Source organism: Malaclemys terrapin, chromosome 1 (assembly GCF_027887155.1).
Source record: "Malaclemys terrapin pileata isolate rMalTer1 chromosome 1, rMalTer1.hap1, whole genome shotgun sequence".
In the NCBI taxonomy this organism is placed as follows: Eukaryota; Metazoa; Chordata; order Testudines; family Emydidae; genus Malaclemys; species Malaclemys terrapin.
Genome location: NC_071505.1, coordinates 257,466,708 through 257,480,300, shown reverse-complemented (window position 1 = coordinate 257,480,300; position 13,593 = coordinate 257,466,708). Strand labels below are relative to the sequence as shown.

The 13,593-nt window shown below is 39.4% G+C and overlaps 1 long non-coding RNA gene across 1 annotated transcript; it reads left to right on the top strand.

The window, feature by feature from the left end:
* Positions 1-4,439: 4,439 nt before the first annotated feature.
* On the top strand, positions 4,440-8,623 carry LOC128830800 (uncharacterized). Its single transcript, XR_008443690.1, has 3 exons — positions 4,440-4,469; positions 7,436-7,533; positions 8,242-8,623. It is a non-coding gene; the product is annotated as an uncharacterized LOC128830800 (long non-coding RNA).
* Positions 8,624-13,593: the final 4,970 nt, after the last annotated feature.

The following is a 13,593-nucleotide window of genomic DNA, read 5'->3' as shown; positions in this document are numbered from 1 at the left end:
TTGTCTTAACTTTGGAGCATGTTATAACAATGATATATAATAAAACCTAATATTTTCTTATACAATGTTGATATACACATTTTACCAGGACAGCAATATTCACCAGATTATGAGTTTTCAAATGATATCTCACAAGGCATATTTTGTACAAAATTTATCATAGGCTTGTAAAAGTGGTGACCATAGTAGTATAGACTGTCATAAAATAGGGAAAGAAAAGATTAAGAGGTTATATTTAGATGAATTAGAGATGTTCAAGTCAGCAGGGCCTGATGAAATTTATCCTAGAGTATGTAAGGAACTAGCTGAAGCAATCTCAGAACCATTAGCAATCATCTTTGAGAAGCTGAGGATGGGTGAGTCACAGAGGATTGGAGAAAGGCAAATATAGTACTATCTTTGAAAGGGGGAACAATGAGGATTCAGGGAATTATAGACCAGTCATCCTAACTTTGATACCTGGAAAGATACTGGGACAAATTATTAAACAATGAATTTGTGAGTATATAGAGGAAAATAGTGTTATAAATAATAGTCAACATGGATTTATCAAGAACAAATAATTCCAAACCAACCCAAATTTCCTTCTTTGTCAGGGTTACTGGCCTACTGGATGGGGAGGGGAGGGTGAAAGTGGTAGACATATATCTTGACTTTACTAAGGCTTTGGATGCAGTCCCACATGACATTCTCATAAGCAAACTAGAGAAATGTGGTCTAAATAAAATTACTATCAGATGGATGCACAACTGGTTGAAAGACCAAACTCAACGAGCTGTTATCCATTGTTCACTGTCAAACTGGGAGGATATATCTAGTAGGGACCCACCGGGTGCTGCCCCGTGTTTTTTACTATTGAATATTTTAATAAATAAATTGGACAATAGAGTGGAGAATACACTTATAGAATTGGTGGACGACACCAAGCTCAGAGTGGTGGCTAGCAATTTGAAGGATTATTAGAATTCAAAATGGCATTAACAAATTGAGAACTGGTCTTAAATCAGCAAGATGAAATTCATTAAAGACAAATGCAAAGTATCTTCACTTAAGAAGACAAAATCAAATGCACACATTCGAAGTGGGGAATAACTAGCTACTTAGTAGTACTGAAGAAAAGGATCTGGGAGTTATATTGGCTCACTAACCAAATACAAGCTCAAAATGTGATGCAGTTGTGAAAAAGGCTAATATCATTCATGGATATTAATAGGAATGTCATATGTAAGACATCGGAGGTAATTGTTCCACATTACTAGGCTCTGATGAGGCCTCGGGTGGAATATTGTGTCCAGTTCTGGGCACAACACTTTAGGAATTATGTAAAAAATTGGAGATGGTCCAGAGAAGATAAACAAAAATGATACAAGGTTTAGAAAACATGACCTATGAGGAAAGGTTAAAGAAAATGGCCATGTTTAGTCTTAAGAAATGAAGTCTGAGGAGGGACCTGATAAGAGTCTTCAAATATGGTAAGGGCTGTTATACAGAGGAAGGTGATCCATTTTTCTCCATGTCCATTTAAAGTAGTACAAGAAGAAATTGGCTTAATCTGCAGCAAGGGGGATCTATGTTAAATATTGGGGAAAAAACTTTCTAACTATAAGGGTAGTAATGCACTGAAATAGGCTTCTAAAGGAGATTGTAGAATCCCTGTCCTTCAAGCTTTTTAAGACAAACATCTGTCAGGAATGATTTGTGTACTTAGTGCTGCTCTGCCTCAGACCAGAGGGATGGACTAAACAACTTCTCAAGGTCCATCCAGTCCTACATTTGTATGATTCTATGATGATGATGATGATTATGGACGAACCAAGGAGCCCTAGTCAAGGACCAGAACCCCATTGTTTATAAATGTTTATAAACAGGAGTTGGGTTTGAGCAAGTGAGTTACTGACTTTTACTCATGTGTTATTTTCAGAATGAGCAGTTTGTCCAATAGGTATTTGCACAAGTATTTATGCCACTTTAACTTTACTCAGATATTCATGCGAACAAAAAAATAGCTTGTAGAAGTAGAAATGAGGGAACCTTTCCAGGGCAGGGGTTGTTTTTTTCTTCTACGTCTGCACAGTGCACTAGAAATGATTGGGGCTTTTGGGTGCTACTGCAAATAGCTGATGAATAATAAAAAAAAATGAGTGAACATTTTGGTAAGTTTGAATATTAGTGAATAATAATGTCAATAAGGAATTGAAAACATTCTTCTGAACATGCTTAGTAAGAATTTACTATGATTATTAGCTGAATAAACCCCTTCCTTCCCTGTGGGAAACCTGTTAAGCTCAAAAGCTATTATCGCAATTTTTAAAAGTGAGATTGTACATTTACGATTCAAAACGGCTTTCACTACATTTCAGCAGATTCAATTTTATCACGGCATTTGTGTAAGATTTCCTGCTGTAGAGAGCGATCATTTTATTTCACCTTGAACTGTAAATGACAGCATTGTGTCTGTGGTATCTGGAAAAAGGAAAAAAAATTAAAAATGTGTTTTAATAACTTGCTACAAAATTTGGATGAAACGTTATATTGTCTGCGATCAGACATTTTTATTTTCTTCTATTATTTAAGTAAAAGGGCTTTTATTTTATATATATTATAATATGAACTTTCTTTCTCAAAGCCTCCAATTGCCTGACTGTATGGTTGGAGAAAAAGGGCAGACAAGAGGCAATAAAAAAGAAAAGCAATGAAACCCTTTTCTTTGGCTATGACCACGGCTTTAATGAATACATCCCTACAATGTTAAGCCTTTAAAAATATTTAATTAGTGTGAGTAGTCAGAAAGAAATACAGTGTACTCCTACTGCCAATTTCAACTAATCACAGACATTTTACATTAAAATCTACACAAGAGAAATTACCTATGCAAAGCAACTTTTGAAGTGACTGACATGGGGAAGAAAGCTGTAACCATGTATTACTACTTATGTTATTAATCTGAATGACAAGGAAGAAGAGAAAAGATAACAGTAGACGCTGACAGTGCAAACTATGAGCCATGAATCAATTTACCCTGAGACTGACACTTTTGAAAGGACACTTATCTGATCACATGATGAAACAACACAGTTATCTGCATATAAAAATGGTCACAACATGGCTTTATATATATATATGAAACTTCATAATTAATATAAATAAATGTGATCATTTCTTCCTCCATGTCTTTCATACTTATTTGGTTAGCCTTTCTTTACTGAATACAGAACATTTCTTTAAACTTCTGCTTAGATTAATTTCAGTGTCTATTTGTCATGGATTATGGCTCTCGTTTTGTTATGTTAAATATGGGAAGTAAGTTATTTACTAGCTAAAATAAAATGTACTACTAATAATAAAATGGATTAGGATAATGTGTATACATGGATATATACTGTATATATACACTACAAAAATGGCACAGGGGAAACAAGTCCATCATATAGCCATCTCATATTCCTATCTCCAAAGAGAACTAAGGCAAGACACATATGTATGAGGACTGTGTAACCTTCACATAAATATGTTGCACGTATAGAGAAAAGAATAGCTGTACCTTCCTACCCAAAATGCATTGACATGCATCTACATGGATATGCTCTGCAGTGTTTATGTCACACTCCTGGAAGTTCTCAGTCCTGAGTCATTGGCTCGCCTAATAGTCACTAGTGTATAGGAAGAAGGCTAACTCCAGGGACAGTGCAGCAGTGTGCTGGTATTTACTCAGTGCTAGATTATAATGTCACAATCTAGCTAATTTCACAGGTCAGAATCCAGAGGCAAATATAATTACTGAAGAGAAGGAGAAAGGTTAATACAGCAAGAATAATTCCATAGTGTATGTTATACAGATAAATCAAATAATAGCTTTTACTTCCTGTTAATTTTAAGAGTATGAATGTTCACTCCTGGTTGCAGATTGATATTCTCCAGGCAATATTTTCACATGCTTGATCTTCTCTTGAAAGAGTGTAATATAAAGTTCCACATTCCCAAATTCACATGACTGCATAGTTTCTCCCTTCATATTCATATTCTCCTATTGGATATTCCAAGTTATGTACAGTATGATAATGATCTTGGCATCTTAAAAAAAAAAGTTATAGGCCTGATCTTCAGTGAATAAAATAACATGTTTAAATTTTGCAGAATTGGAGTCTTAAAAAGTCAAAATACTTCTTATGTTTCAATTATAATCTCCTTATTCATTTTAAGTAGTAGCTCCTGTCAGGGCCGGCTCTAGGCACCAGCAAAGCAAGCAGTTGCTTGGGGCGGCAGATTTGCAAGGGGCACAAGAATCCAGCGTGGGAGCTGAGAACCAACAGGGGGCCCTGGGAGCTGTAGTTCCTTGGTTAGCTCCCTGCCAATAGAGCCAGCCCTGGAGCAGGGAAAGAACTACATTTCCCAGCATTCCCTTGGCCACTAGCAACAGGAAAGTGTGGGGGAAGGAGTATGGAACTGAAATCTGCAGCTTGCTGTGAATGGTAGGAACAGACCCAGCTCTAGTTTTTTTGCCGACCCGCCCTGCCCTGGGCTCCCCCGGCACCCCTGCATTGCTCCAGCCCTGGACTCTCCCCCACCCACACCCCCTGCTGCCCCAGCTCTGGCCCCCACCTGCACTCCCCTGCCGCCCCAGCCCTGGGCTCTCCCCCAAAGAAGAAATTGGGGGGACTAAATGGACGGTACACCTCTCTATCTGAAGCCTAGCAAGGGAGGTATGTGGATCCCACTAGAATTTAAAATGAAAAGTAAGGGAGGGTAGGCTCTGGACCTGGGCAGCTTTAGATACAGTACCAGGCACTTAGGAGGATTTCCACTTCTGAGCCATGGAAGCAGAAATTGACTTTTCCTTTCCAGATATAGCTAATATTCAGAAAGGGAATCTAGCACCTGCCTTCCAGATTTGAACACCCTCAAAATTCAGGAGTGCTCAAGCTCAATTTGGGCAGCTGTTACTTCATTTCACCCAAATCAAATATACTGATCCACTGTAACTTGCTGTTGAAAAAGTAGAATAAATTGAGCAAGAAATGCTTCCCAGTGATTATTAGGACTGGAATTGCTATTTTCAACAGCCATTGCTTTTTTTTTTTTTAAGTTTTAATTTTATTTGTTTAAAAGGAAGACCATGATAGTGCATTCCCCATAGAAACAAAGAATGGAACAAAAGAATAATAAAGGCACCTCAACTTTTCCTCATTTATGTAGGACAGTCTTATAATATGCATCCAGCTTCAGTCACACAAGCTGAAAACTGTTCCACTTTACTGCAGTTCTGTAACCATATGGGAACCAATCCTGTGCACATCCAAAATTCCTGCTGAATGACCCGCCCTGGGAGCAAGTTACCAGTGACCCAGGGCTGGGGTGGCAGGAGGGTGCAGTTGGGGGAAGGGAAAGGGGGAGAAACCAGGGCTGGGGTGGGGGGGGGCAGCCAAAAAATTTTTTTGCTTGGGGTAGCAAAACACCTAGAGCCGGCCCTGGCTCCTGTGATGTTGCACTCCATATGTTTTATGGAAATATGCTTATGAGTGTGAATATGATGTAACTGGAATATGCATTATGCAAAAGGTCTCTTGTCTGTTATCATAACAAAGGTTATGACATACTGAATATATCTCTCCTATTTGTATGCCTCTATCATTCTTGTATTTCAAACTAGAAATATGAAGTATAACTCTGAGGTCCTATTGTAATTACACGAAGTGTGGGTCATTAATGGTGGTCTAGAATCTTGATGGCTCCCATTGACTAGGACAATTGATTGTAAGTGGTTTATTTACCTGCAAACCTTCCTGTGTAGGTGTGGGACAACCCAGGAAGAATGGAGACTAGGGGTCTTACAGTGACATGTGACCATATCACATGATACTGGAATCCATCTTAATCCTTGTACTTTTCCACTGATGAGGCAGGGGGTGGGAACAAGCACAGACAAAAGATTCCCACCTTGTGTCAAAGCTATAAAAGGGGGTGGAGCAGGACAAAGGGGGCTGCCAGTCATCGGAAAAGCCCTGATTAACACCTGAGATGTCTGCTGGAACTAACAAGGACTGTACCAGGGGAAAGGATAGGGTCCAGACTAGGAAGGAGTCTAGTCTGTGAAAGCAGCTTATTGGAACATCTCTGAGGGTGAGATATTATCTGTAATAATTTTCTTAATGTATTCAGCTTAGACTTGTGTGCTTTTGTTTTATTTTGCTTGGTGACTTACTTTGTTCTGTCTGTTATTACTTGAAACCACTTAAATCCTACTTTTTATACTTAATAAAATCTTTTGTTAATTAATAAACCCAGAGTAAGTGATTAATACCTGGGGGAGCAAACAGCTGTGCATATCTCTCTATCAGTGTTATAGAGGGCAGACAATTTATGAGTTTACACTGTATAAGCTTTATACAGAGTAAAACGGATTTGTTTGGGGTTTGGATCCCATTGGAAACTGGGTGTCTGGGTACTGGAGACAGGTAACCTGCTGAGCTGTTTTTGGTTAAAGTCTGCAGCTTTGGGGGCATGCCCAGACCCTGGGTCTGTGTTGCATCAGGCTAGCAGGTCTGGCTCAAGAAGGCAGGGTTCTGGAGTGCCAAGCTGGCAGGGAAAATGGGCTCAGAGATAATTTCAGCACATCAGGTGATAGTCCCAAGGGGATCTCTGTAACCAAACCCATCAGAGCTCCCTTTGCCAGCAGACTCATTGATTTCAGTGAGACTGTGTGGCGATAACAGAATATCATCTTCTGTAGTGGATTTCATAGATAGATAGAAGAAATATCCAGAACCTTGCGCACTTTTACAAAATTCTAAATACATCTGGCCACAAGATAAAGATTCAGAATAAAAGTACATGCCCCCGTATATTACTGCTCCCACAAAAATGACGGTATCTGTTCACTATATTGTCAGTCTCCAAAAGCTCAGGAAAGAGATAAGCCTTGCAGTGAGACCTGAAATTTGGGCTCTGTTGAACCAATGTTGGGAGGTGGAGTGAATTCAAAGAAAATGGCCTGTTGCAAGTTCCCCTAGCTTTTAAATGAGGAGACTGTTAGCTGGAGGGTCTCCACTGGCTGATTGTAATGCAACACTACCAAGATGGAGGAGAAGTCAAAATCAACATCTTAACTGTACTGGAAATCAATACAGAATACAGAGCAGTGAGGTACTATTGTAGCCAGCATTGCAAGTGCTGGCTACAAAATTATTAGGTTTCATATTATATCCCACAAGGCATATTTTCTACAAACATTATTACAATAATGTGCAGGGTGTGAAAACTGGGGTGCCTATGATCACTCTAATATAGACTGGAGGTTATATAAATAGTATCTAGCTGTGGTTAAATCCACAAAAAATGGGGTAAGTGTTGGTTAGGGAAAAATCAACTGAAAGAAATGGGAGAAATGATATGAGCTACCTTAACTGAAAGATTGAACCCATCACTTTTTTTCCCTCAGGTTCACAATCTCAAGACCTTTTGGGATTCTTCAATGCTTCTGGATGATCAGGCAGATACTGCAGCCAATATTGCATTTTCATCTATCTGCACTCGTTGGTAAGGGACCAAATCTCATTTCAGATGTAGACTTTGAGTGCACACCATTCAGGTTAGATCTTTTAAAGTTCTTTGAATGGGACTGCAATTTGAGACTACTTAGAAACTTCATACAAATACCCAATGCTTATATAGTGATTTTCATCAGTAGATTTTAAAGTGCTTTTCAAAGGTCAATATCATTATCCCCATTTTGCCCAGGAGGGATACTGAGGCGGAGACGGGTGACCTGATTTGCTCAAGGTCACACAGAGAGACAGACAGCAGCAGAGCTGGGAGCGGAAGCTAAGTCTTCTGAGTCTCAGTTCATTGCTTTATTCACTAGACCACACAGCCCCTCTTATTTATAGGCTCTGAAGTTTTAGATTGTTTTGGTTTAAATCAACATTTGTAAATTGCACTTTCATGATAAAAGAGATTGCACTACAGTACTTGTATGTGGTGAATTGAAAAAATACTATTTTTTATTTGTAATAAAAAATAATAATATAAAGTGAGCACTATATACTTTGTATTATGTGTTGTAATTGAAATTAATATATTTGAAAAACTAGAAAAACACATCCAAAATATTTATAATACATTTAAATTGGTATTCCATTATTGTTTAACAATGAGATTAAAACTGTAATTAATTGTGACAATTTTTTTAAATCTAGTTAATTTGTTTTGCATTAATTGTTTGTGTTAACGCCAATTAATTTACAGCCCTAAAACAAATTGCATATCAGTTGCAAACAATATCTTCAGACAGTGAGGGGGGAAGAAAGAAGATCTGCATCTCAGCAAACAACAGCATATTGCCTCTTCCCCACCAGACTCCATGTCTCCTTGCTCTCAGCTGGAACAAACTTTATCTAGGGGTCACTCTCAGGAAAAATACATTTCAAAGAGTGGCTGATCTATAAAAGTGACAGGAACAACCACCCCAAGTTCTCTCTCCCTACCCATCTCTCTCTTTTCACCTAAGAAAACAAAAGAAACAGCCATTGGATTTCAGGAGCAGATCCTGGCCTTAGAGTTCTGTCAGCTACATATTGAAACATGAACCAAGTCTAGTTTGTTAAGTTTAGAAATCATTTTATCTTTATTTTTTTTTTGTAAGCATTTCTGACTTTAATACATAATTACTTGTACTCACTAACAACCTATTTCTTTGTAGTTAAATAAACTTATTTTATTCCTTAAACAAAACTAATCCAGTGTTGTGAACTGTGGGGGTTACTTCATTTGGTGTAGAAAACTGTTGTATATTAATATCTGTAGAGGGCCAACAGCCCTAATATATCTGTACTGTCAAGGAGAGGGCTGGACAATGCAGAACACACATTTCCTGGAAAAAATCCACGACTATGAGTGTCTTGGGATCACCCTGTTTGTGGTAATCAAGACTGGTGGAAGCCAGAGTGTGACTGGAGTGTGGCTGGCAAGCTGCAGCTACACACAGACACTCAGGGTGTGACTTGCATGTTGTCAGGCTCTCTGTGAGTGGCCCAGGTGGGAGCTACAACTGCGTAGCATTGTGAGGTACCCCAGGTTGCAGGGCAGGTGTGACACCATCTTGCCCTGCTCTGGATTATATCCCGGAATGTTATAATCAGACATTAGGGTCTGACTCTACGGAATTCAATGGTAAAATACTTATTCCCCTGATGGGGCCCATGGTTTCACTCTGAGTAAATTACTCCACTGTACCAGCCATGTCAGATGGCATAAGAAAATAGAATTGAGTATAATCAGGATTCTTAAAGTGTCAGAATCCACATCTTCTATGTAACCTGCTTCACCTCACCATCTCATATACATAATGAACAAGAAGAGCAAGAGGATATAACCTTGCCATCCTTGAAATAGAAGAGCACTCAGAATGGATGAGCAATCATTTAATACTGTCATCTGGGCTTTCTTCTCAGAAAGAAAAGAATAGAGACACTCAGATATGTCCACGGTTGAAATCACGTTTGTCTGCAAAAATCTGCAAGGTCATGAGTCACCACAGAATTCTGAAATTCAATATTGCTTTTTAAAATGTTGTCAAGTGACAAGTGTACACAGTTGGTGCTATATAATATAAAGTAAATAAATAAATAAAAAAACACCAGATGCATACTACCCGGATGAATATGCTATGATAGTTCTTTATTTTAGAGAATCTTATCTTCATTACCTTGTATAGCAAAACGAGAGTAGTTTATGTAGTATCAGTCTTTAGAGAAAGAACTAGTTGTTCCTAGTTTGACATATCATGATTTCCCCTGCCTGGGACAGATGGCTTATCTGACAATAATATATGTTATGTTTTACTACACTTCTGGGAGCATTATGATTTCTGTAGGCATTGGAGAGTGAAAAGGAGGAAAGTTCTTTGAAATACTAAGAAAACTAGCTTTCCACATTGCTAGTAACTCCAAACACCCATAGGCTAGGTCTACACTACGGGGGGGGGGGGGGGGGGGGGGGGGGGGGGAGAGTGTCGACCTAAGATACGCAATTTCAGCTACGCTAATAGCGTAGCTAAAGTTGCGTATTTTAGGTCGACCTACCTGGCTGTGAGGACGGCGGCGAGTCAACCGCTGCCGCTCCCCCGTCGACTCCGCTTCTGCCTCTCGCCGCAGTGGAGTTCTGGAGTCGACGGCAGAGCGATCGGGGATCAATTTTATTGCGTCTACACTAGACACAATAAATCGATCCCTGATAGATCGATCGCTACCCGCTGATCTGGCGGGTAGTGAAGACATGCCCATAGAAAAGGGTGAGTAACCTTTTCACATGCCTAACAACTACAAATGGAATTAGATCAGGCCCTTAATTATTTTATTAATTTATGTGTTTATTTTTGTATTAAAGTCTGTAATTTGCAAGAGATAATATATAGAATATTGCAAAGGGGTGGGGGAACAGGGGAATGTAAGTCCTGAAATCACAAGATTCAAGATTTTTTTCATGACCATGTCCTTCTCCTGTTGCAGACTCTAAATCTCAGTATTTATTTTGTTGTTGTTGATGATTTTGCTCTGACTGTTCATGAGACATTTACAATCTCCTTATGCAAATTGTCTCAGCATCAGCCTGAGTGCAGCAGCTCCAATCCCTCGGTCTTTTGTCAGGCCAGGAAGGAAGAATGTGTTGATGACACATTTTGTCGTTAGGACATTTTTATGAAATCTTAGGCATGCTAACATTCATGCTCAGAAATGATTTCCCATTTACTATTTATTTTATTGTATGAGTCAATGGAATTACTCCAAATGTACACCTGTGTAGTACCTTATGACAAATTGTGTATCAAGCCATCATTTTCTTTTTAACAAACTGCACTAGCATGACTGTATAATATGTATGGCACATCTGCCCTTCTGCATTACATGATCTCTAACATTTTTTGTAATCCATTAATGGTGCATTGTAACACCACTTAATAGCATATCAAGTGTTTTAAGCCTTCTTCAGCTGCCATGGTTAACTACCACTATCTCCCAAGTTCCCAGATATGATTTTGATTATCATTCTTGGCTTCAGAACTGTGAGAGTGCATAGCAACGGAGCTAATCATTAGTTCCATATATATAATAGTTCTAAAAGATTCCTCAGAATGGTATGGATAGAGAAGCCCCTTTACCTCTCTGTAATTTATGACCACTTCAATGATCGTTTCACTACCACAGAAGTTTGAAGTGTACTTAGCGTAAATGAGAATCAGGCCAAGAGTGCAAATATCTGGGGCAGTCGTAGGCTTTCAATTTTATAATACTACCTATGAGAATGATTGTTAATTAATTATGCCCTGAGGGATATCACTAAGGGGCTTCATTTCAGATGGCCTCTAAAAGGTATGTCTACTCAGCTTACGTCAGCAAGCTTCCCAGCCTGGGTCGGTAGAGTTGGGCTTGCAGATCTTGTGCTAGCATTGTAAAAACAGCTGCAAAGGCAGACCTTTGAAGTTTTGTGTCATGTTCCTCCTTCCCTAGACTTCAGAATCCGAGCTCCTGCCTAAGCTGTAACTTCAAAGCACTGTCTACACAGCTATTTTTTAGAGTGCTAGCACGTGTCCTGCAACCCTGAGTCTGTCAATCCTGGCTGGGACGCTCACTACCGAAGGCTGTGTAGATGTACCCTAGAGGTGTTGTATGTGAAGAAATGATCTACAAGGAACTGATGAGGTGAGTAGTTTAACAAGAGTCCCATCGGCCATAAGAAAAGGAAGTTGCTGTTCTAACAGTCTGTACCCTCAAATAAGTTTAAAGATTCAGAGGCTTAAAAGCAATGCTAATAATAGAGCATATGTGATATCTAGTATTAGTCAAGCAAAGCAAGCCATGAAACTTAACAGTGGAAATATTGATGTAATCAACCCACACAATCGATACAAAAGATTAGACGATAAAATAATGATGAATATAATATGAGTGTTCCTGAGTTATTGGCTCCATAATTATAATTATCACTGATTTGAAAGTTAAAAAATATTATTGACAAAGAAAAAGAGAAAGCATGTATCAAGGAATGAATAAAAGGGTGTTTCATTATATGGTACATGCATCAGTTTTAAACGTGTTTATTTTTTAGTGAATAAACTATAAAGAAGTAAAAGAATGACTAATTTAAAAAGATATTTTAAAGAAAGATAATAGACAGGAGAGATAAGTGAGTCATTCATCCAGGGCTTTTTTTGGAGGTAGGGGCTTAACAAAAGGATCATATTATAGACATGGGGCTGTTTTATCATTTGACCAAAGCATTTGGCTGAAGTCAAAGTTATCTTCAACATATTGGGGAAATAGTCAAACTTCTTGTTTAAATACAGTATGCTGCAAAGGTTCAGGCACTAAGGCCTAGAGTCACAAAAGTATTTAGGTGCCTAAACTCCAGATTTAGGTACCTAAGTCCCAATTCTAGGCTCCACTGCAATTCACAAAGCCCCCACTGAACCCTGAAAGCACATAAATTTGCCCAGCACATCAGTTTTTGCAGTAAAATTCCCATCATGCCTACATATCTGCTCTGAGCATGCACACTGCTACCTCACTCTAGACTCCTGGTGCCTGTTTCCTGCCTAAGCCCCAGAGTGATTAACAAAACAGGGGACGATAGGCATTCATCTGCCTAAAATGCATGGGGGGGGGCGGGGGATGTAATACATGGCCTCTGAGCACCTTTACTGATTGGGCCCCTTAGGTGAGTTCATACAAAACAGCCAGGAAGGAGGGGGACCTCACTCATAATTTTTAGCCCATTGGTTAGGGTACACACCTGGGATGTGAGAGAGGTCCCTGCTTCAAGTCCCCATTCTGCCTGACAGGGTGCATAAATTTGCCACTTTTCAGGTGTGCGCTCTAATCATTGGAATATGGGATATTTTCATTTGGGGCTCATTCAGTCTCACTTGTTGAAGCTGTGGCACTGTGAATTAAAAAATAGAGCATCATTAGAGCAGAGGGGCTGGGTTCTGCATCTCCCACATCCTTGGTGAGTGCTCTAACCACCTTGCTATAGAGTTATTCCTATATTTCCTCCTCTGGCCTCCTTTCTCCCTCCCCCATGGCTTCTTGCGTAAATGGCATAGGCATCACACTCCAAAGAGTGCTCCTGGCTGTGAATTGCTACCAGAAATAGGCTCATCCCAGTTTCTCAGACTTAGAAACATACCTCTGTAAGAGGAGTGGGGCTTAGCACACACCTCCTGTCAGTATCTCCCATTGGTTAGTTTAGGTAGCTCCCTGCCTATCATGCTGGCTTTTGAGAATCATATTCTAAGTCTCCCATCTCTCCATTGTTACCTCTCAGCTTTATGTTCTTGGGAAACCCAGGCACAGTACCCAGCCTGTCTGACTCACAAAAGACCTCCCCATCCCCTGCTCAGCCTCTGCTTGAACCAAAACTGATCAGAAGAAAGACTTACAAAAATCAATGAAAAGGCAGTGGGAGACACAAACCCCTGGGATAAGGGTGACAGGATTAAGGAAATTCCCCTAGCCTCATTTGCATAAGAGATGGGACAGGGAGGCATCCCCATTATCATACAGAATGGATAACAGATATTCCAAGGCAAGAACTGAACGG